The sequence below is a fragment of the Equus caballus genome, chromosome 12 (assembly GCF_041296265.1).
Source record: "Equus caballus isolate H_3958 breed thoroughbred chromosome 12, TB-T2T, whole genome shotgun sequence".
Taxonomy (NCBI): domain Eukaryota; kingdom Metazoa; phylum Chordata; class Mammalia; order Perissodactyla; family Equidae; genus Equus; species Equus caballus.
The window spans coordinates 37,197,087-37,218,546 of NC_091695.1; the positions used below are offsets into that span (position 1 = coordinate 37,197,087).

Sequence of the window (21,460 nt, forward strand, 5' to 3'; positions counted from 1 at the left end):
TAGATAGGCGACCAGCACACAGGAGATAAACCACCAGTATTAACTGTTAACAAAAGGAGAAAATACTCCAAAAAATGATCTTAAAAGAGGGGTTATGGATGAGGGGGAGAGTATGTGAGTTTAGGGAATAACGGACCAAAAAATCTAAATCAGGATAAATACTCTTGAAGACAATTCTCCAGGGGCTGGGGCTCGATTTAAGGCAATGAAACTGGCCCTGAGCCATTGTCCACTTCGTAGATCCTTCCAAAAATACCTGACTCCTATTGAAGTGGAAGAAATGGCTCGTCATTCCCTTCCCACCATAATCAAGCTGGTACATGTGCCCGGAATCTGGATTTCAGACTCATAAAAAGTCTAAGTGTTGACAGTGCATCCCATATGCCCATAAAACATTATTTTAGAAAGAAACAGATGTTCAGGTGAGCAGATGCTCCTAATGTGACAAGAGGAACCTACAAGACACACAGTTCAGGGGACACCTAGAGACACTCAGCTACTCTGGAGGTGGAGAGGCAGGTAGGTGACGTTGATACACTTTTCATTCCAGAGGTCTTGGATAATCTTTGACTTGAAGACAGGTGTCAGAATCTGATGAGAAGGAGATTAGGGGCATTGGGGTATTCAGTGGTTTGAGCCGTTACAAATACTAGCTCAGCTCTCGCCAGCAGATGCAAGGAAGGCTGACTCTGGTATTCCACAGTAAGAAGGCTTGGGCCACATCTGGATGCAGGCGGCTAAAGCACCTTTTCTGCCTCCTAGAATGTGCTACATCCAGGCTAAGTATCTCCAACCCTTGGGTTTTCTTCTTAAAAGAAAGTCCCAGGTGACAGCCCATGGGCAGAACATTCCATGCTTTCCTGAGAATCCATCAAGGACAGAGACAAGAGCGTCTTCTGACAGTGGGCACTGTTACTCCCCAAGGCTTTCAGAAGTTGACTCAGTTTTATTATTTCTCAGGCTACCAAGCAGACAAACAAAAACATGTATCTCTTCTAACAAGTAACTAGCTGAAGATTGTTGATTTGGGCAAAGGAAAATAATCAGGGCACGGTAACGGGCTGTTCTCTGATTCTCTGGTTTTCTATGTTTAGGTTCAGTCCTAGGACATTGGCTGAGACCAGCTTGTCCTGAGTGTTCACTGGTCACCTTTGTGTCCACTGGACACAGGATCAGTCCCACGCCTGAGCACGGAGGCCTCTCCAGTACTTCCTCTGAACCAGTTAAAAAGGATTCTGTATGCCAGCTACAGAAGAATTCTAGAGCTGGAGTTTTTGAGTCCTGGGGTTTCAGGACAAGGGTGAGGACAAAAGATGTTGGGATGTATAACTCTGATGTTGAATGCTCTCATTCAGCCTTCCTCATTTGACCATCTCTGTAGCCCTGAAAGAAATATTCAAATGTCATGCTGTGAAATTGCATGTGGACATAATTGTTCTGCATTCTAACTAGATGCAAACAACAGGCCGCGGGACCTGGGTTGCACTGCCAGCCCCTAACTGCTTTTGTGACAGCCATCACAAAGTTTTACTGCAAGAATCTCCCTGGGAACTTGGACTCTGACGCTCTTCGTGCTGATTTTGCAAAAGGCCCAATGTTGCATATCCTGTCTCAGCTTCCTCTTTCCCAGAAACTTCCACATCTTGAATATTCCCCCTTGGGGTACGCTTAAAGCCTTTCTCTCTCACCCTCTCTTATTTGCATTTTAGGACACTTCATTTTTTATTTATTTGATCACACAAATCATTTACTTTCAAATCCAATTTTTTTTTCATGAATAAACACATGGCTATTTCTATTTCTTTTAGCTGAACTGCCTGATTCTGTCCTTCTTCCATTTATTATTTTCCTGCCTATTTTTCTTTCTCTTATTGCTTGTTGTAGCTGTTACAAATATTTATCCCTTGTTATAATTTGGCTTTGCCTTTTGAATTGTTCATCAGGTTTTTACGTTAGTTAAAAAGTGCTTAAATTTCTGGGTGATTAAGCACATTTTTGTATGCCTAGAGATTGCTTCCAAACTCTAAAATGACAAGAAAATAGATATTTTCTTCTTTCTTCTTTAATTTTTTTAACATTTGATTATTCATTCCGTCTGTTATCTGTTGTTTATTCTGAGAGATAGCATAAGTAATATAAGGCTGGATCTGGCCTATTAGCATATATTGAGTTAGCTGTATTTTTTCTTCCACGGTTTAAAAATAATTTATTTAGAATATGTTTAACAGACATTAACATTTTTCTTATATTATATTCACATATAGATATAGTTATTGTCTGGAATTTTTTTTTAAAGGTAAGATTGTTGGGTTTTTATTTCCTATGAGAGGAAGATTGGCCCTGAGCTAACATCTGTTGCCAATCTTCTCCCTTTTTTTTTCTCCCCAAAGCCCCAGTACATAGTTGTATATCCTAGTTGTAGGTCATTCTAGTCCCTCTGTGTGGGAAGCTGCCACGGCATGGCATGATGAGCAGTGTGTAGGTCCGCGCCTAGGATCCAAACCAGCGAACCCCAGGCAGCCAAAGCAGAGTGCACGAACTTAACCACCTGGCCACGGGGCCGGCCCCTAGGATTTCTATTCTCATGATTTTATCTTCAGTCTATTTCAGTGCCAGTAACAAACAATTTGTATTATTTAAAGTATTTCAATTTTCATTACTGATAGTACAGTCTTCACTCCAGCTTTTATCTTTTATGAAAGGCTTTTGGCTAACTATGCCCATTCCATATGAACTTTAAATTATTGTCACGTTCCACAGGGGACTATTTTTGGAAGTGAATTACATTTAAAATAAAATTTGGAATAATTGACATCCAGAAATATGTCGCTGTAGTCAAGTCTCTTTTTATGTTCTGTAATAAAAAATGTGTATCTTTCCTCATATAAGTCCTTTACACTTCAGGTTAAGAGAATTCCTGATTATTTAACATTTTTGTTGCAATGTGAACAAAACATATTCACTTCAGATTTTTAATCTGGTTATTGACAGTATAAAAATTTATAAATTTTCATTGGGCTTGAATTTTTTTAATTGTGAAAACAAATATTTACATTATCTTTTTCCACTTTACCACAATGTGATTAGTGAATGTGACCTGATTTTTATAAATTTAATGAGGTTTTCTTTGGGATGAAAATGCGGTCAACTGTTGTCAATGTGCCAGGTGAGCTTAAAAAATATGTTTCCTTTATACTGGTTCATTCAAGCATTTGATTATTCACATCATATTTTTTTTGTACATTTCTCAAACCTTACAAGATATGTTAAAAAGTCTCATGGCTATTGTATTTTTGTTAGTTTCTCCTATTCCTAGGCCAATTTTTCATTACTTGTATATCATGTAATTTGGTCATAAAGATTCTCCACAATGTAACATCATTACAAACGAGACCCGTTGTCATATTTAAGAATTTTCTTTAGACTTTTCATTGTCTGATATTAATATTGCATCCTTTGTCCTTTTATTTTGCATTTTCTGACCTGTCTTTGCCTCTCCTTACCCTCACACACCCTGCTATATAGGGACTTTAGGAAATACAATTGAGATTTTGTCACCACACTGCTAAAATTCCCCCATGGCTGCTTATTGCCTCCCTGACAAATCTCAATGCCTCAGGGGGCGTTCAGAGCCCTGGGCATCCAGGATCTTGCCTTTCTCCCAGTTGGGTCTCTCACTTCTCACTCTGTGATAGAATCATAACAAAATGCTCTAAGTCCTCCAACAGAACCCGAGCCTTTGCCCACACTGATCCTCCTGCCTACAATGCATATGGCCACAGCATCTGCTCTTCTTTAAAAGCACCATCTAAGTGTCCTTGAAAAGCCTGCTTTTTCCGTTGTTTAACCGACTTCTCCCACCTTCGCTCTCTCAGGATGCTCTCTACACACCGCATTCAAGGGCAACGACAATATCTTGTTCATAAGGTTTTGCTAGTCTCTAGCATAGCACTGGCACATGGTGGGCACCTCATAAATACTGGCTGAGTAAGAGAATTAATTGTGTATGGTAGCTCATGTGGAATAGTAACTTAGGATGGCTTGGTAGGACAAAAATGTATGATTCTGCTCATGTATACTGTAACTGGCATTTAGTGATGAGGATTTTTAGGCTGCTTAATTTTAAAACAGTTTATGATGAGGATTTTTAGGCTGGTTAATTTTAAAACTGCAGATGAGAATCAGGCTCCGAGGAGTGGAATTTGCTTGCCCTTTGATCAGAGACAATTGCATTTGTGAAGGAAATCTCCACGCCTCCCTCTCTGCACCAGGAGGAAGGGGGGATGGCCTTATCTCTGGAAACTCTTAATGGGGAAGGCAAGAACTTAAGTCGTTTACTGTCTGGCAACCTTATGTAACTGACCCCCCACCCCAAAATCCTCCTTTGTCTTTAGTTGAAGATAATATTTGAGCGGTGACTTCTGCCATTTACTCAATCCGGTTTGATTCTTATCTAAAAGTTGTGGGACCGCCCAATGGCCGGACCCTACTGGCACTGGTACCATTTTAACTTTTTTTCCTTTGTCTTGTAAAGAGATGACTCACATACCCATGCCTTAAATTTAGCCCTAACCCTCAACTCGGGGCAGCAGCAGGAGCTCTGACTGCCCGTGGGTCCTGTCCCCACGCACCAGCTCTGCCTGCCCATGGGTCCTGTCCCCATGCTATTCTATACTATTCTCTAAATAAAAGAGCACTACTGCCAGATCTTGAGAGTCTAAAAAATCTTTCTTTCGACTCCTCGGCTCACCGACCCTGCATCATTTCTGATTTTCTGAATTCATATTTGTTGGATGAAAGTTGACTGGATGAACAGTGGTATGACCATCTGCCAAAGGCCAAATATCCAGCCTGTGTGGAGTAGAGAGGACGAGCGGTGGCCTGTTTTCAGGCACACCTTCACCCATAGAACAAACTGTCATCTCCTTAAGCGATGAATGAAGTGATGGATAAAATCATTTGAATTTGGAACAAGAGCAAAATAAGACAAAGCAGCAATTGTAGGCAGTGTATTTACTTGGTATCAGTCCTAGACATCATATTAACACACTTCTTTTGCACAATCAAGTGAAAAATAATAACATTAAGTGTTACAGCCTGTGATGTGATTCCTCAGCTGAGTATCAGTTTTCCACAGCCTAGAAAAATCTGCCAGTCTCAGGATCCATAAGTGGGAGCCAGAATTCCTGGTGGGAGGGGAGCCCAATTTTTTCACTTGTTTGTCCTGGAGAAGAAACAATTTTATCGCCTCCTTATAACTCCTTTTCCCATTTCTTTCCTCAAGAACGGCTTGGTTTCTTTTCCTCTCCTCATTTTCTATCCTTCATTTCTAGGGCCCAGAGTACAGAATTTAGACAATTTACCTATCTGAATTGGAGAAACAAAGGTCTCTGTGACAGTAAACAAGTCATTTTTGTGTTTCTCAATGCAAAGGGGGGAGCACATTATTTATCACATAAAGAAAGTTTGATACAAATGCACAAAAATGAAGACTATCTAATTAGATTAAGATATTCTAGACCCAAAGAAATATTGCACTGATATTAAAGTTAGAGACAGTATTGATGAAGAGTTGATACAGCCATGGTAAAATCTTTATGCCATCACTTTAAGGGAAAAACTAGCATACAAAATTGTACTTACACATTGGTTAACAACTATGAGAGGAAACCTATGGCTCTGTGGCAGACAGGTGATCTTAGAGTGTGTGCATTCGTAAACATTTCCTCTGCTGGAGTCCCTCCCTCTATCTCCCGTCCCACGTGCACACATTTCTACTATGAGCTAATCCTTTTGGGAGGACCACCAACTAGGCCAGAGTCTTAGGGGTAGGCTTACGAAGAAAAGAAGTTGAGAGAGAGAGTTAAATTTCTGCTCTACACCATTCACTTCTCTCTGATCCATCTTCTTCACAGAGGCTCTGTGGCTCTTACTCTTGTGAGGTTTTCTGTCTGGTACAGAAAGAGCTCTCAGGCCCTATTTTCCTTGCACCTCACACTCATGACTGACGGAAGCAGAGTCATATTATGTGTTCCCGACCATTCACATCCTAGACATTTAGATTTTATACCCAGGGCCCTTTTCCTTCTTATATTTTATAAATAGGAAAATTTATTTCTCTTTCTATTAAAAAAAAAAAGTGGAGCTGGGCTGGTGGTATAGTGGTTAAGTTTGGCATACTCTGCTTTGGCAGCCTGGATTCATGGGTTCGGATCTCAGGCACGGCCCTACACCACTCATCAAGCCATGTTGGGGTGGCAACCCACATACAAAATAGAGGAAGACTGGCACAGATGTTACCTCAGGGCCAATCTTCCTCAAGTAAAAAAGAGGAAAATTGGCAACAGGCATTAGCTCAGGGCCAATCTTCTTCACCAAAAAAAAAAAAAAAAGTTCATGAAATTTTTCCAAGAAAACAGAAAAGTTGCTAGAGGAGGCTAGACAGTGTGAAGAAGAGGGAAGAAACAGTGGAGAAAGGGCTGCCATGGGTAAATAAGATTCTGGTAAGAAACTGCCTTGAGAAAGTTTCATTCCGTGTGCTCTGATGAAATCATGCCCTCCCTCCCCCACCATTTTGCTGACATTTTAAGAGACTTAAAGATTTGCATTGTTCTCAATGCTCAGATGGTGAGACTGTTATATGCATTCTTTGCTCCACCAAGGAGAACAAGAAGGCCTGGATGTATTCAAGTAATATTCGAAGGGCTCCTTTTTGAGACTTAGTATCTAAGCAGCAAGGCTAGTTGTACCTCCAATTAAACTACCAGTCATAACTAAGCTAGTAGTCGCTCTCACCAAGAACACATATTTTTCACACAATCATTTGGCTTAACTGTGTCATATATAAAATGTTACTGGGTTTTGTTTTGTGACTTAATCTAAGAATCTTCCTATTAATGTGTTTTTTACGTTTACAAATATTGACATAAGAGACATGTTTCCACCTAATATACACTATTTCATGTCAGTTTCTGACCTTATTTTTGTGTGTGTCTGTTTTAATTGGGCAATTTATGCTTGGAAATTCTACTGCCAGGAATTCATTCTATGCATATATTTGCATAAGAAAACATGATGCATACAATGATAATGTGTCATGAGCTTTTCAATTAATACAATTAAAACTTAACCACCTTCCTTAAAACTAAACAAAATTTATAGGCTTACGTATCCAAAAAGGACAGAGTCAGGGCAAAGTTCAGACAAGATTAGAGCAGCAGTTTATGATGTCACGGAGCCTGCAGCCCAAATTCTTGGCTCTGCTGTCTGTGGCGTTTTGGCTTCATCCTCGGGCTGATTCCCTGCTGTTAACAAAAATGTCTACATCGAGAACAGGCCTTGCATCCACATACTACCCCATAGTTGGGAAGAACAGTGTTTTTGTCTGAAGTTTCAGAACTACTGAGAATCAATCTGACTGAACCACGTTAGGTCACGTGTCCGCACTGAATGGATCACTGCCGTGGGAGTGGGGGATGACAGCCCAGAACCGGAGCTGGAGAAGCGGGTGGAGTCTGTTCCTCAGAACTACCGGGATACCCAAACAGAAGTCATAGATTGTTGGGAGAGGAACGCAGAAACAACAAGTTTGTGGTGCAGTTCACTCCTCTGGCTATTCCTCATGCAAGTACATTTTTCTTCTGATACACACTTCCACCAAGGATCACAGCTCCATGATGTGCACTCAGCTTTTCCCAAAAGGAAGTCAAGTCAAACTCTCCTCCAATGAACACCGCATAAGAATATCACGGGAGCTTGGTCCAAACGGTGACACGTGCTCCTTGGTCAGACAGTTCATTTATTCGCAGTTCTATTCTCCAGGAAGATTTCCTTGGTCCGTTGTCTTCCAAAGCCACAGTGAGGATGAGAACTGGAGAAAATGCAGCTTCTAGGAGCTCCCTTACCATTTGGTACAAATTTGAAGGCCTGGATGGCAAGCCTGCAATTGCTTAATCCATAGGGAAATTCTCAGATCTTCCAAAAAGGAATTAAAAAGTGGTTTTAATATAAAAATTCATTTAAAATTTTTCAATTTCTCTTTGGCTTCTCATTTTTTATTATGTTAGGCCATGTTGTCCAATATAGCTCCCAAAATGGTACATAATAAATTCAAATGATGAGAGAAAATTTTTTAATTCTACATTATCAACAGTAGAATTATGCTGCAGTGTTTGATGTAAGCCTTCTTTCATTATCAAATTCCCAAGGAAAAATTTAAAAAGTTAAACCCCTTTGGGGCTGGTCTAGTGGCGTAGTGGTTAAATTTGTGTGCTTCGCTTCAGCAGCCCAGGGTTTGCGGGTTCGGATCTGGGCGTGGACAGACACACTTCTCATTAAGCTATGCTATGGCAAGTGTCCCACATGCAACATAGAGGAAGATTGGCATGGATATTGGCTCATGACAATCTTCCTCAAGCAAAAAGAGTAAGATTGGCAATAGATGTTGGCTCAGCACCAATCTTCCTCACCCTAAAAAAAAAAAAAACAGTTAAACCCCTTTACCCTGGATGTTAAAAAAAAGTCCAAAGGTCACCTTACCACATTTTCTTATTTCACTAACTCACCCAGCGATGTCTCCCTCAGATTCTGTGTAACGTCGGGGATTTAGCAGCATTCCAACTTTTCTCAGCTCCACATTTACAAAATATAGAAAACAAGCCAAAAATAAGCCCCTTGAACAGTTTCCCCAAGGAAATTAGGTTTCCAGAACCCCATAATTAACCTACAACTATAACATGTTTCCAAATACCAAGCAGTAACTCAGGAGGATCCGAAGGAAGGAGGGTAGATGGAGGAAAAGAAACCTTGCTTTTCATCCTCAAGGATGCCAATCAATTCCAGTTTTTGAAGATCAATGATGTGTGAATTTAAAACTAGTTAAAATTGAATTTGAGTATCTTTTCATGCTGTCTTCATGGTGGGGTGGTGAAGAAACCTGTGTGTGCACACTGCTGTCTCTCTGAGAGAGCAGCCTTTGAGCAATTACAGTGCTGTATTAATCAGAGTTGTCCAGAGAAAAAGAACCAATACAATATAGAGATTAGATAGAGATAGAGATAGAGTCATGCATGGCATAATGATGTTTTGGTCAATGACAGACCGCACATACAAATGGTGGTCCCATAAGATTAGTACTACATAGCTTGTGTGCATAGCAGGTTATACTACCTAGGTTTGTGCAAGTATACTCTATGATGTCTGCACAACAAAACTGCCTAACGATGCATTTCTCAGAATGTATCCTTGTTGTTAAGCAACGCATGACTGTACATATAAGAGATTTGTTATAGCGGTTAGCTCACGTGGTTATGGACACCAAGAAATCCCATGATCTGCTGCCTGCATGCTGGAGAACTGGAAAGCTGGTAGTGTAATTCAGTTCTGGTCCAAAGGCTTGAGAGTCAAGAGTGCCAATGTCTGAGAGCAGGATAAGACGGATGTCTCAGCTCAAGCAGGGAAAACCAATTCACCCTTCCTCTGCCTTTTTGTTCTATTCAGGCCCTCAACAGATTGAATGATGCCCAACCTCATCAGGGAGGGCCATCTTCTTTACCCAGTCAGCCGATTCAAATTCAAACATTATCTCTTCTGGAGACACCCTCACAGATACACCCAGGAATGCTTTACCATCTCTCTGGGCATCCCTTAGCCCAGTCAAGTTGACCCACGAAATTAACCATCACAGGTACTTTGCAAAGTTTAGAACTTTGGTGGCTTCTCTGTACCAAGTCACTCTGGAGGTACTTATGTCTCATTCAGCTTATTCAAAACCTCTTGATGTCTGTTTCCTCTCTGGTTTCTGTGTTCCTGTCGCCCTCATGCTGCATCGAATATGAGAACTCTCTGGGAATACAGTCCTTTGGCTGGAATCACTTAGGCCTACAAAACCAGCACCCAGGTGAAGGTTTTCCCTTGTCCTCACTCTAATTTCAGGCAAAGAATCTCTCAGAGAAATTCTGACTAAAGCTTCTATCTATACCTGTGAAGCTAGAACCCCCAAGAGTCTAAAGACGGCCATTTCCTCTGCCAAAGAGCTCCATTCTAGAACCTAGCTTTTCCTCCGCTTTTAAATCCACAGGCCTTCAGTGTGGCACTTCACACATAAATACTATGGTACCTCAAAGTAGCAGAAATATTTCTTTTCTCTGCAGCATTTTTTTTCTACAGGAATCACACATGACGCTAATATTCTATTTCCTTCTGTAGGTTTCCTACTCTCTGAAAGACTCAGTGGAGCTACTAAGAATTCATCTGCTTCTTAAATTGGCCCATTCCCTTATCTATTGATGAAAAGTTGATGTTGTTCATTGATTAGAGTATATTCTATTTTCCTTTTCCTTGTTTGTGACCTGGGCATTTTGTTCTCCTAACGTACTCCCTACATTGAGTCTTCAAGACTCTCAATGTCCCAGAAGCATCCACCATTCAAACAAGGCTTGTTCACCTCGTCACCCAGTATTATATGAACCACCTAAGAGATATAATTCCATTTTATCAACTTCTAACCGAGAATGAACTCAGTTGATTGTTGACTTGCAGCCACCCAATCAAGGCTGCAACAGACACCTCAGTCTCCCCAAATGCTGGCTTTTACTTATTTTTTAAAGTTTCTAGTCTCTGGATACATATTTTGGGGGAATTGAGGGACTACTAAATAACACCTCTTTCTTCTCACCTCAGCTAATACTCAGATGAAAACCAAAATATCACTTTATTCCTGATAAGCTGAAAGGAAAGCATTCCTTCAGTTCGAGACCAAATGCAATTAAATCGATGTTCCCAAACAGTCACTGGCAGAGCTGGGCCACCCTAGGCCTCTCCCCTAAGATGAGGCACCTCCCACCCCAGAAGGGGAAGAGCAGAGTAGACTTACTGCTTTCCAGTGGGCAGACTGGCTCCAGAAAGAGAGAAGAAACTCAGAGGAGCTGAGCTGTCCAAACCCAACGCCTAGTTCCAAACTCTGTGATTATGTTCATCCCTCCTTCCCTGAAAAGGAGCAGGTGAAGGAGTAGGGAGAAGGTGTGTTTCTCTATGGGAAGTTCCCCCATAGGAAACGTGAAGCCAGAGAAAGGAAGTTCCCTCCTAACTGTGGAGACATCTGGGGAAGGAGAAAAGGGGAGGAGGTGGAAGCTTCAGAGAGGCCTCTGACATTTCATTTCTGAGGGGGGAAAGGGTGAATCTAAATAAATACAGAAGACAAATCCTGAAAATGCTTGAATCTCTTGGGCAAATATGCACATATCAGTTTTATTATTTTTATATTTTATCTATATTTCCAAAATTTTACAATTAATATGTAAATGTTAAAAATTATTCTCAAACACTTATCATCCTACCATTGTATAAAGCAGAGAGCTGATCTTTTCAGAAGCAATACAAGAAAAAAAAGTCTCAAAAAAGAGAGCTGTAAGTACCCTATGAAGCACAGATCTGTTTAATTACTGTTTAAGGTACCGTTTTTACACAACTATACAGCTCATTAGAGCCCCTGAGTGGCATATATATATATGTGAAATTGATATATATATGAACTATATAGATATAAAAAATATTATATTTAAATATAATATATTATATATATTATATACATTACATATATAATATATAAATTATATGTATAATATATTATATATACTATATTATTTAATATAAACATATAATATATATGTATGTATATATGTATTATATATTTATATTAAATAATATATTATTTATTATATATGATTATATATATTAAATATATATTATATTTAAATATATAAGTATAAAAAATATATATACTTTTTGCTTAATCTTCTTTCTTCTTCTCTTCTCTCTGTGTTTCAATGCAGCCCCTCAAACAATATTGAGTACTCTTTTCACAACGAGATGTCATGCAGATAAGATGAATCATTGAGGGCGGGAGTGCTCCTGCTTCCAGAACTGAAGGGAAGGAAAGTTTCCAGCCTAAGAGATACTTTATATTAACCAAGCAGTAGATTTCCTCTCAAACAAATTGAAAGTAACTGGAAGATAAATCTCATAAAAACATATCAAGTTTCCATTTCCCAATAGTTATACACCACCATGTATTCCTTTCCCTCCTCACCCCACGTTTAGGTACCATGAACGTTTTTTGTAAACTTGGGAGACAAAGAAGTCTCTGACTCATGCAGTGACCAGTAGGTGACATTCTACTGTGACCTCCAAGGTTAGCACTAGTGGCAGAGCTGCTGCTGGCTTGGAACATTTATTCTTTTGCTTTTCTTTTTTTTGTGTGAGGAAGATTGGCCCTGAGCTAACATCTGTTGCCAGTCTTCCTCATTTTGCTTGAGGAAGATTGTCTCTGAGCTAACATATGTGCCTATCTTCCTCTATTTTATGTGGGATGCCGCCACAGCGTGGCTTGACAAGTGGTGCTAGGTCCGTGCCCAGGATCCAAGCCTGTGAACCCTGGGCCACCGAAGCAGAGCATGTGAACTTAACCACTATGCCACTGGGCTGGCCCCCGATTTATTCTTATTTTTATTTTTAAGGGCAGAAGCAAAGGAAGTCCCCACATCCACTCATGGAAAATAAAAATTGCAATTTCCACTGCAGCCGCCAGAAGCCACGGCAGAGAGGCTACTGTGTGGGCAAGTCCTGTTCTGGAGCTTAAGGTCACTGACCTCAGCATTGCCACAAGTGGAACTTATCTGCCCCTGGAGCTCAGGGTCAGTCTGGGCTCAGAGAGTCACGCACGTCTAACCCTGCAGATAAGATGCCTGGGCACTTTCCCTCAAGAAGCCTCACCATTTACTTCCTCAAACACAAAATATTTGGTCTCGAGCAAGTCCCTTCACTTCTCAGTGTCTTCCTCTGTTTGTCTGCAAAATAGGGAGAGTTACACATATAATAGCACCAGATGCTAATAGGATGAGAAGAAATATGTCAAACACTTAGAACAGTGACTTGGCACAGTGCCATTTCATTAGTACGCATGCATTTCCTTTTCCTCATCTTCTATTTCTCCCTGCCTTGCTTTGCTGGACAATAAAGCTAGTATACCCTTCCAGAGCCTGTTTCCTTTATTTTCTCCAGAGAACCCATTCTCCCCCTTCCCCCACACCACCACACAATCACACACAGGTCCACCCAAGTGACTTTCTGGTACCAGTCCTGCTAGACCAAACAGAAAGAAAAGCACTAGAAGGTGGAAATTTTACATCTTAATTCTTCATACCTTAGATAATGCTAAATGTTCCACCTTCCTTCTGACGGGTGCACTTTCAACGCATACACAATACCACCACATATGAGCATGCAGGGGGAACACAGCACAGATCTAAGAGACGACATGCACTTTTGCAACCATCATGAATTTCTGCACTTTTTACAATCGTCCAGCAGATGACAGCAAAGGATCCTCAGGAAGGGCAGCTTTTTCTAATTCAGCCTCAGAAGGCATTGTAAAATCTGAAGTTAAAGTGTCCATCTGGACATAACAGGACTTACGTGGGCAGGAGACTGCTCAGTTCCATCTGAGGCCAAGAGACAATAGATAACACAGTGTCATTGCAAGGGTAGGGCGGTGGGAGGGAACAGGAACAGGCAAGGAACAGGTCATTTTTAGATTAGAATCTAGACCAACAGAAGATTTTTTTTTCGGGGAAGGAGTATTTTATTATCAGTATATTTAGAATTGCTTACACGTGGATGATAAAAGGCAGATGGCAGTTCTGCTATTGTTTTAAAAGTTTCTACAGACAATGCTTCCCCTATTGCCTGCACCTGGAGGGACTGCCCCTGTTCTTGATTTGCCATGGAGTTGACAATTGCTTTCAGTTTACAAAATGAAATGCCATTCACCCAAGCAGAAATTACAAGAGAGTTAGCCAAAAACGGTTCTCTCAACTAGCCTATAAAAGAAGTTTAAAGACTAAGTTGGAACCCAGAGAATTTTGCTAGAAACAGAATATTCCTTGAGAGCTTTATTGGAGAATTCCATTGGAAGAAAACTGTTGACGTTCTGTGGGGTTTTCTCCTTCCTCCCTCTGTCGGAGAAGGAAGGAAGATCTTTCCCCTCGTCTCTAAGCTCAGAGACAGAGGCTAGAATGGGACCATGTGGGGAGCTTAATGTAGATCTTCACAGTTTGGGGAAGATGGTAGACTTTAGTCTAACACGCTCTGAGGAACCGAAAGCCTAAGGCTGGGGCTTTCGACTCTGATGGCCAGCGTATTTACCTATTGCTGCATAGCAAATTGCCACAACCTTAGAGGTTTAAAATAACTTACCTTTATTATCTCACAGTTTCAATGGGTCAGGACTCTGGATATGGCTTAATGGGGTTCTTTGCTTCATGGTCTCACAAGGCTGCAGTCAAGGTGTTGGCAGGGTTTGGTCTCATCCGAGGCTTGGCTGAAGAAGGATCCACTTTCAAGTCTCCACTGTTGGTGACAAAATCCAATTCTTTGCAGTTATGGGACAAAGAGCCCCATTTTCCTGCTGGGTGTTGGCTGGAGGTCTTTGTAGGCTGTTGGCCAGAGTTAGCTGGCCTGTCGGCTATAAGCAGGCTGTTCCTAAAGGCTGCTTGCAGTTCCTTGCCACATGGAGCTCCCCAACATAGCTGCTTGGTCCCTCAAAACCAGCAAGGGAGAGAGAGAGAGAGACACCAGTAAGACAGATGCTACAGTCTTCTGCAATATAATCGTGGAATCACATACACATAATCACATACACTTGTCACTCTTGCCATATTCTATTCATTCAAAGCAAGCCACAGCTCTTGCCTATACTCAAGGGGAAGCAATAACAAATGGGCATGAACACCAGGAGGCAGGAATCATGAGACAGATACGAAGTCTGTCTGCCATAGCTACGCAAGAGTAGGTTGGATTGGGATGACCTGTCCTTCTACAGGTAAACCATGTGGAAGAGATTCCATGGGTGGTCTTAGAGCTTGCTCCAAAAGGACATCAGGAGGGAGCAAGCAGACCTTGAAGAGAATGAGGCTGGAGATTTTCTGATGGACACCCAGGGATGGGACCTAGGAGGAATCCTGAGCAACCAGCTGAATAAGTGCATTAAAATACTGAGAGAACCACAGCCAATGAATCCCAGTGATGGAGCCGCAAAACACTCAACCCCTACCAGCCTGACATCAAGTTGGGAAAGTACCAGTCAAGGAAGACATTTTCTAGTCCTCAACTCTTCTCATTCCTGCCCTTGATTCTGCAAGGATCAGAAATCCCTCTTAGTGAGCTAGGGAAGATGGCTAGAAAAAGACAGCACACTTTCCTGCCTCCCATGATAGGCATCCTGTCTAAGGCAGACCCAAACTGATGGAAGGAAGAAGTTTTCACTATAAATGACAGTTGAGTTTTGATTCTTACACAAGACTGAACATTATAATTACTGAAACGATCAGAGAATCCTCACTCACTGACAGTAACTTACCTTAGATTTTAAATAAGAAGCTGAAGAGAACTAGCCCCACTGAGGATGTTTGGAAAGGACAGTTGTGGGAAAAGAAAGAGGTAGGTTTCTTCGAGTTTTATGAGTCCCACTTATTCAAGTACAAGTTACAAAGATTTTGAAAACCCAAATAGAAAAAGTACTATATTATTTTTGTGTTCTCCATATCGCATATACTCAAGCTTTAGGAATTGAGCTATTAAATTTCTTAACACTGTGTGGTGCTCCTTAAAGAAGAATTGGGATTTTTTCAAGTGCTCAATCTTAGAAAAAGTGCACTATCCCCAAATTCTATAATTAAAAAACCATAACTGTAAACCAGTTGTAATATTATTTGCTTAATTAACTCACTTTTTCTACTTAAATAAATGAATTTAAAAATAAAAAATGTCATCGCTGTACATTTTTTGTGGAGTATTATTTGTGATAGTAAAAGGTAACCGCAAATAAATGTAATTTAATGTAAAAAATCATTACATTTTAAAACAAATAATTAAGAAATATCTCTAACAATAAATCTAGTTGATTCTTTAATGACAAGAATTAATGTGATTATTATTGGTTAAGTGCTGAAGGGACTTTCTCTGAATACCACTTACTTAAAATGAAGATGACTTTCATATCAATAAGGTAATTGTCACTTTTAAAAATTTAACCAATATTAAGAATCTCAAATCACAGGTGTATTGAATCAGAAGGTTCATAAAATTTTAATCCCATTATCTGAAATTTTGACACGTCAAAGAGTAAAATAAATAACACTTGAGCTTACAAAAAATGAATCAATAAATAAAGCCGAGTTTATGTGTTTATTTATGTACCTAGTGAGGAAACAACCCAGAGAGGAAATTCATTAAGTATTCACTGAGTGGGGAAAGTCAGGGGTTTTCCAACTGGTAAGCAAGACATTTCATACTGGTTATGTAAACTGAAAACTAACCCTCTGCATGGGAAAAAATGAGTTGTTTAAAACAAGTCCTGCTATTCAAATTTTATAATTATTTACCAGCTTCAGTGGGTTGAAAAGGTTGTAATGAGACACAACACTCAGTTTTGATTAATTTCCTACCAATATTTACCTTTTACACTCAAAATTAATTGCTATCCAAAATCATAGCAAAAAATTAATGAACAAATTTTGGTCTTTAAAATGCCGTTAAAATTTAATATAGGTGTGTGTGTGTTTAAAAATAAAATATAAAACTCTTCCAAATGCATTTTAATAACATCTGCAATGTGCTGGTAAAATGGCTCCATATCCATTCACTGCTACTATCTAGGGTTTAAGAAAATACTTTAGAAGAAATCTTATCAAGTGTTAAATGTATCATTTCATAATTTTGCAAATATTTTCGCTAAATCTTCAAATGAAATATGCAAAGAATCCTGCTGCCCAAGATGAAGACACACCTCAATAGAAATTATCTTGCAAATTCAACACTAATTATAAATAGATAAGTTGCCTCTTCATTAACCTGTCTCCCTATCATTCTTGCAAAAGGGAGGTGACTTTATTCAGGATTGGTACAGTGCACAGCTGAGAGACAATATTTTCCAGCCTTCATGGTGGATAGAAATGGCAATGCGATATGGTTCTGGCCGAGGAGACCTAAGAAGAATTTTGCAAGAGTTTCTTGAGAACGTGTCAATTTCTTATTTAGGTGCTTCACCTCCCCTTCATATCTTTCTTCTTCTTCCTACAGGGAAGGAGGATGGAAAGCCTATAATGCAGCATCCAGCTACCATACAGTTCCCATGAGGATGAAAGCCCACATTATGGATAGCTGAGCAAAAAGACTGACGGAGTTCAAAACATTGATGATATCATGTATCTTCTTCATTAGTTCTAGACAGCCTCTCCAGACTTCTTGGATAAGCCTAATTTCCTAAGCTTTGGTATTCAGGGATTATTGGCATTGAATTAAATTCAATGTCTGACAGACTAATATAAGCATTTCTAGAAAGAATAAAAATAGTTTTTACAAGCGAGCCAATAAACCTCAAGATATCCTAATGTGAAAAGTGAGGTTCAAAATGTTTCTTCACTATGAATTACCTCTATATCTCTTCCCACACTTTTGGAGGCACCATTGTTTAATGTTATAGTTGGAATGGCTTTAGAAAGCCTCTGGTTTTGTTCATTCCTAGCATTTAATGGATGGAGAAGCTGGGCTACAGAGTTATGATTTTGATACAGAGTTCCTAATTCCACGACCAGTGCTGTTTCTTACATGTTGTGTTGACTACAGAGGTCCATGTCACCTATTCTCTTCCACTTATTGTTTATGCTCTACAGAACTATTAATATCTCAGGGAAGCAAGGTTAGTTAATAATGGAACATGTGTCAGTAACTCAAAAATGGGCTCATTCTCGAAGACAAGAGTGACAGCATTACACTAGTTTGGATTCTTAGAGTCTCATAAATGCTTTTACCGATAATTGCATCAAAATATCTTACAGTGACTCTGGACGTAAGTGGATCACAGGTGTAGATGATTATCTTCAAATGCAATTGTTGGAGAGACCACAGATTTAGCTAGTAAATTGCCTGTGCTAGGGATAGGGACATCCCAGTTTGTTTTTCGTGAAGCTTTCATGTATGGAAAATGCAATGGGTTTAGAGTATGAAGAACAGGATTCAGTTTCTAGCTTGTACAATTACTAGCTGTGTGAATAATCACACGAAAATTTTGGCAACAATATTATTTGTGTTGTATTTTGTTGGGGGTGGGGATTGCTTGCATATATATTTGTGTCAGTATTTTTTACGTCTTTTTGGTTCTGCTGGTCTCTGTGTGTCTACCTATGTCTATACTGCTCACATCAGCCCAGGTAGATTCTTTAGCCATCGACTAGACATTGGCTTCCCGTTTGTTCACTGCACGTACGAAAATGTAGAGTAATCATGTGTGTGACTTTGTCATGCTTCCAGAACTTCTGGTTCAAAATAAACAGATCTTCCTCGACATGAACGGAGAATCCACCCAGTGTCACCAGAATGATCTCGTGAAGATATGTGGGTAGGAGACACTCTCCTGTGCTGTGGATAGTGAGATGACCTACAAAGAATTAAAGAAATAAAACTACTAATCGAATAATGTTGTGCTTTTTTTTCTCCTTAGTGGTATAAGAGTTATACCCAGAGGAATAAACAAATGTAAGGAAAGGAAAAGGAATTTTTACCTACTTCTAGAGGGAAAGGAACATGATTATAAAGGCTCTCAAATTTAAAGGAGTTCTATTTGATTTCTGGAGACTTCAAAGAGCTTGTACAAATTTATAATAATAGGTATTAGGGACTCAGGAAAGAGGAAAAAAACAAAGTGTGCAGAAAGGAACAATGCCGTTTTAGTTAAGGGAAGTAGATAGTGATCTGGTGAAGATAAGAAACAAAGAAACACTCATTGGTATCAGGCCGGTTTTAAGAAATCCTTTTGTGTTAAGCCCCTTTTTAACAGATGTTAACAACAGAAGTTTATAACAGCGTTAATAGTACTTGGTTTGAAAAAAAAACCTATGTGCCAGATTGACTTAACTCTCCTAATTATGGCAAATTCTTGGAACAGATTGCTTAGTTCAATTGAGTTTTAAAGACAGTGGTCTGTCCTCTTCCCAAATTATCACAGAATAAAAAACCACCGGGGCCTGTCAGTATTTTTATGTTTAAAGAGTTCAATGATGTTAGTAAGGATTGGGAATCGATTTAATTGAAGCCTCCTAAGATTCCTTACATATCTTCTAAGTCAGATAAATGATCCCTCTTCACTCTAAACATTTTAAATTATGCAAATGTAAGCAATCGTGTTAAACTAAATTGGATTGTAATGACTAAAGCCTTAATCAGAATGGACTCTTTTACATTTAGACAAGTACTAGAAATTGTGTGTATGTGCCTTTACTCCACTTTCACTAGTTAATTAAATTTTGAGTGGTCATTTTTCTCTGACAAGTTTTTAATATTGAGTTCTTTAGCACTAATTTAAAATGTAATTACAAGGGCCTTACTTTAAGAGAGTAGTCTTATATTAAACACAAGGAATTAATGAGTAATCTTGATTAACATGAGCATTTTTAAGGAAATTAAAATTCACAGACACAAAGAAAGCAAAAGCCACCATACTACAGTTTTTGTGCCTATATTCAACATTTTTGTTCCTCACAGCATTCTAATTAGAGGGTAAAATCAATATAGAAAAACCATTGTCATATGCTTGATAAAATGTCTCATAATTTAGAAGCAAAATGCAATGTTCTAAATAATACTATCTAAATATATTTAATATTAATGTGTATGTATAAGATATGTTAAAATTAACGTATTTTTACAAGAAGATTATTGAGAAAACAGAGAGGATAGATCTGGTAATCCAGATGGCAAAGATTTGCCTCACCTGATGCAAACTGCAACCAAGTTTTCATGAAAAAAATCTTTATTTTTATGATTGCATAAATGAGATCCAGATTGTTAACTGCTAATTTTTCAAACGGAGGTGAACTGTAAACAGACAAACCACAATTGCTCAATAATGTGCATAGATTCCCTGCAGTCTTCTTTGTTCTTATTTTCAGACCACAAGTCATGAAACGCTTCTATATAAAGGATAGCATGAAATAAAGCCTTTTAGTTTTAGTAAATATACTTTGCCTTTCCATCTGAAAATGCAGAAAAACCTGCAGCATGACCTGGTGAGAAAAGTTGAGTCCTCATTTTAAACAGCATTAGTATTATAATTTCACCATCCCTGTGGTCAGACTCCCAGTTTCAGCTTAAGTATGCTGGCAATCTTTGATACTCACTGCAGCATCCCTGTCTTCACCTACGTCTTCACCTCCAGGTTATTCCTCCTCTTCTTCTTCCAGCCATTTTATAAGTGGTTCACTTTGACAGCAATTTGTTTAGTAGTTCTCTTGAGCCCTAACTTCTTAGATACCTTTCCCAAAGAGCTGATGATAACCTCTTCTTCCAAAAGCCCTGTGACCTGTTTCTCCTTCAAAATACTTAGAATGTTAAAGACAGTCTGACCTTGAAGAATTGCTACTATATACTTCCAAACCTGAAGGAACTCCTGAGCCTTTTGTCATTACTGTGTCAAACTGTAGAAAATAGCATTGGTATTTCTTAATTTCCTCTCTAATCTTATCATTTAAAAAACAAAAAAACAAACTCTTGTCAAAACAAGAGAACCCGTCATGGCTTTTATACCCAGTTTTTCTGCTCCTGCAACAATTTCCTTGTCAAAAGAATCTAAAAACCCTCTTCCTTTTTTCTTATAAAAAAATAAAGCAAGGTATTGATCCGCTCTTCAGCTGTCCTTTCAGCACCATCAGTTGTCAAAATGTTTGTATGATCATCAATTTCCTCCTTGGAGCTGCCTCGGCTCTGTCATCCTTCTCATGGTCCTTCTCCTCATGTTCCTTGTGCATGACAACTGGCTGCCTTCTGAAATGGCAGTGTTGTCTCGCAGCTGGATACAGAGCAGTTCTCTTTGTCTTTGCCGTGTCTAGTTTCTTTTCCTCTTCTTTTTCTCCCGTGCCACTGTCACCAAATACACAGAGTTTACAATTTGTGTCAGGCGTGCTTCCATAACTACGGGACTTCCAAGCATTGCCTGTGGTTTCCAGCTTGGGAATGACATCCAAAACAGCTTCAGGATTCTCACACTGGGCCAGAGAACAAATTTTTCAATAAATCCGTCAACATATGTCCAATCCTATTCACCTCTTGAGATCTATTTAAATGACGTTCTTAACATCAACTCTGTTCTATTGGTCTCTTCCTCTCTTTGCACCATCTTGTCACTAGTCTTATTACTAAGGCTGTATAGTCTCTCTTAACTACTCTTTTATTTTAGTGTAATGTAAGCCACACAAAGGCAGATGATTTTGGCTGTTTTGTTCATTGATGCACCCTATCTTAGTTAGCTTGGGCTGCTATAACAAAATACCATAGACTGGGTAGCTTAAACAACAGATATTAATTCCTCACAGTTATGGAGGCTGAGAAGTCCAAGGTCAAGGTGCCAGCA

General features: G+C 39.3%; 1 long non-coding RNA gene across 1 annotated transcript; it reads right to left on the minus strand.

Annotated features, from left to right (window-relative positions):
* Window positions 1–11,781: 11,781 nt before the first annotated feature.
* On the minus strand, window positions 11,782–20,861 carry LOC111775943 (uncharacterized). Its single transcript, XR_011423671.1, has 4 exons — window positions 20,232–20,861; window positions 14,254–14,596; window positions 12,772–12,845; window positions 11,782–11,922 (listed from the first exon to the last, which is right to left on the minus strand). It is a non-coding gene; the product is annotated as an uncharacterized lncRNA (long non-coding RNA).
* Between the last annotated feature and the right edge of the window lie 599 nt (window positions 20,862–21,460).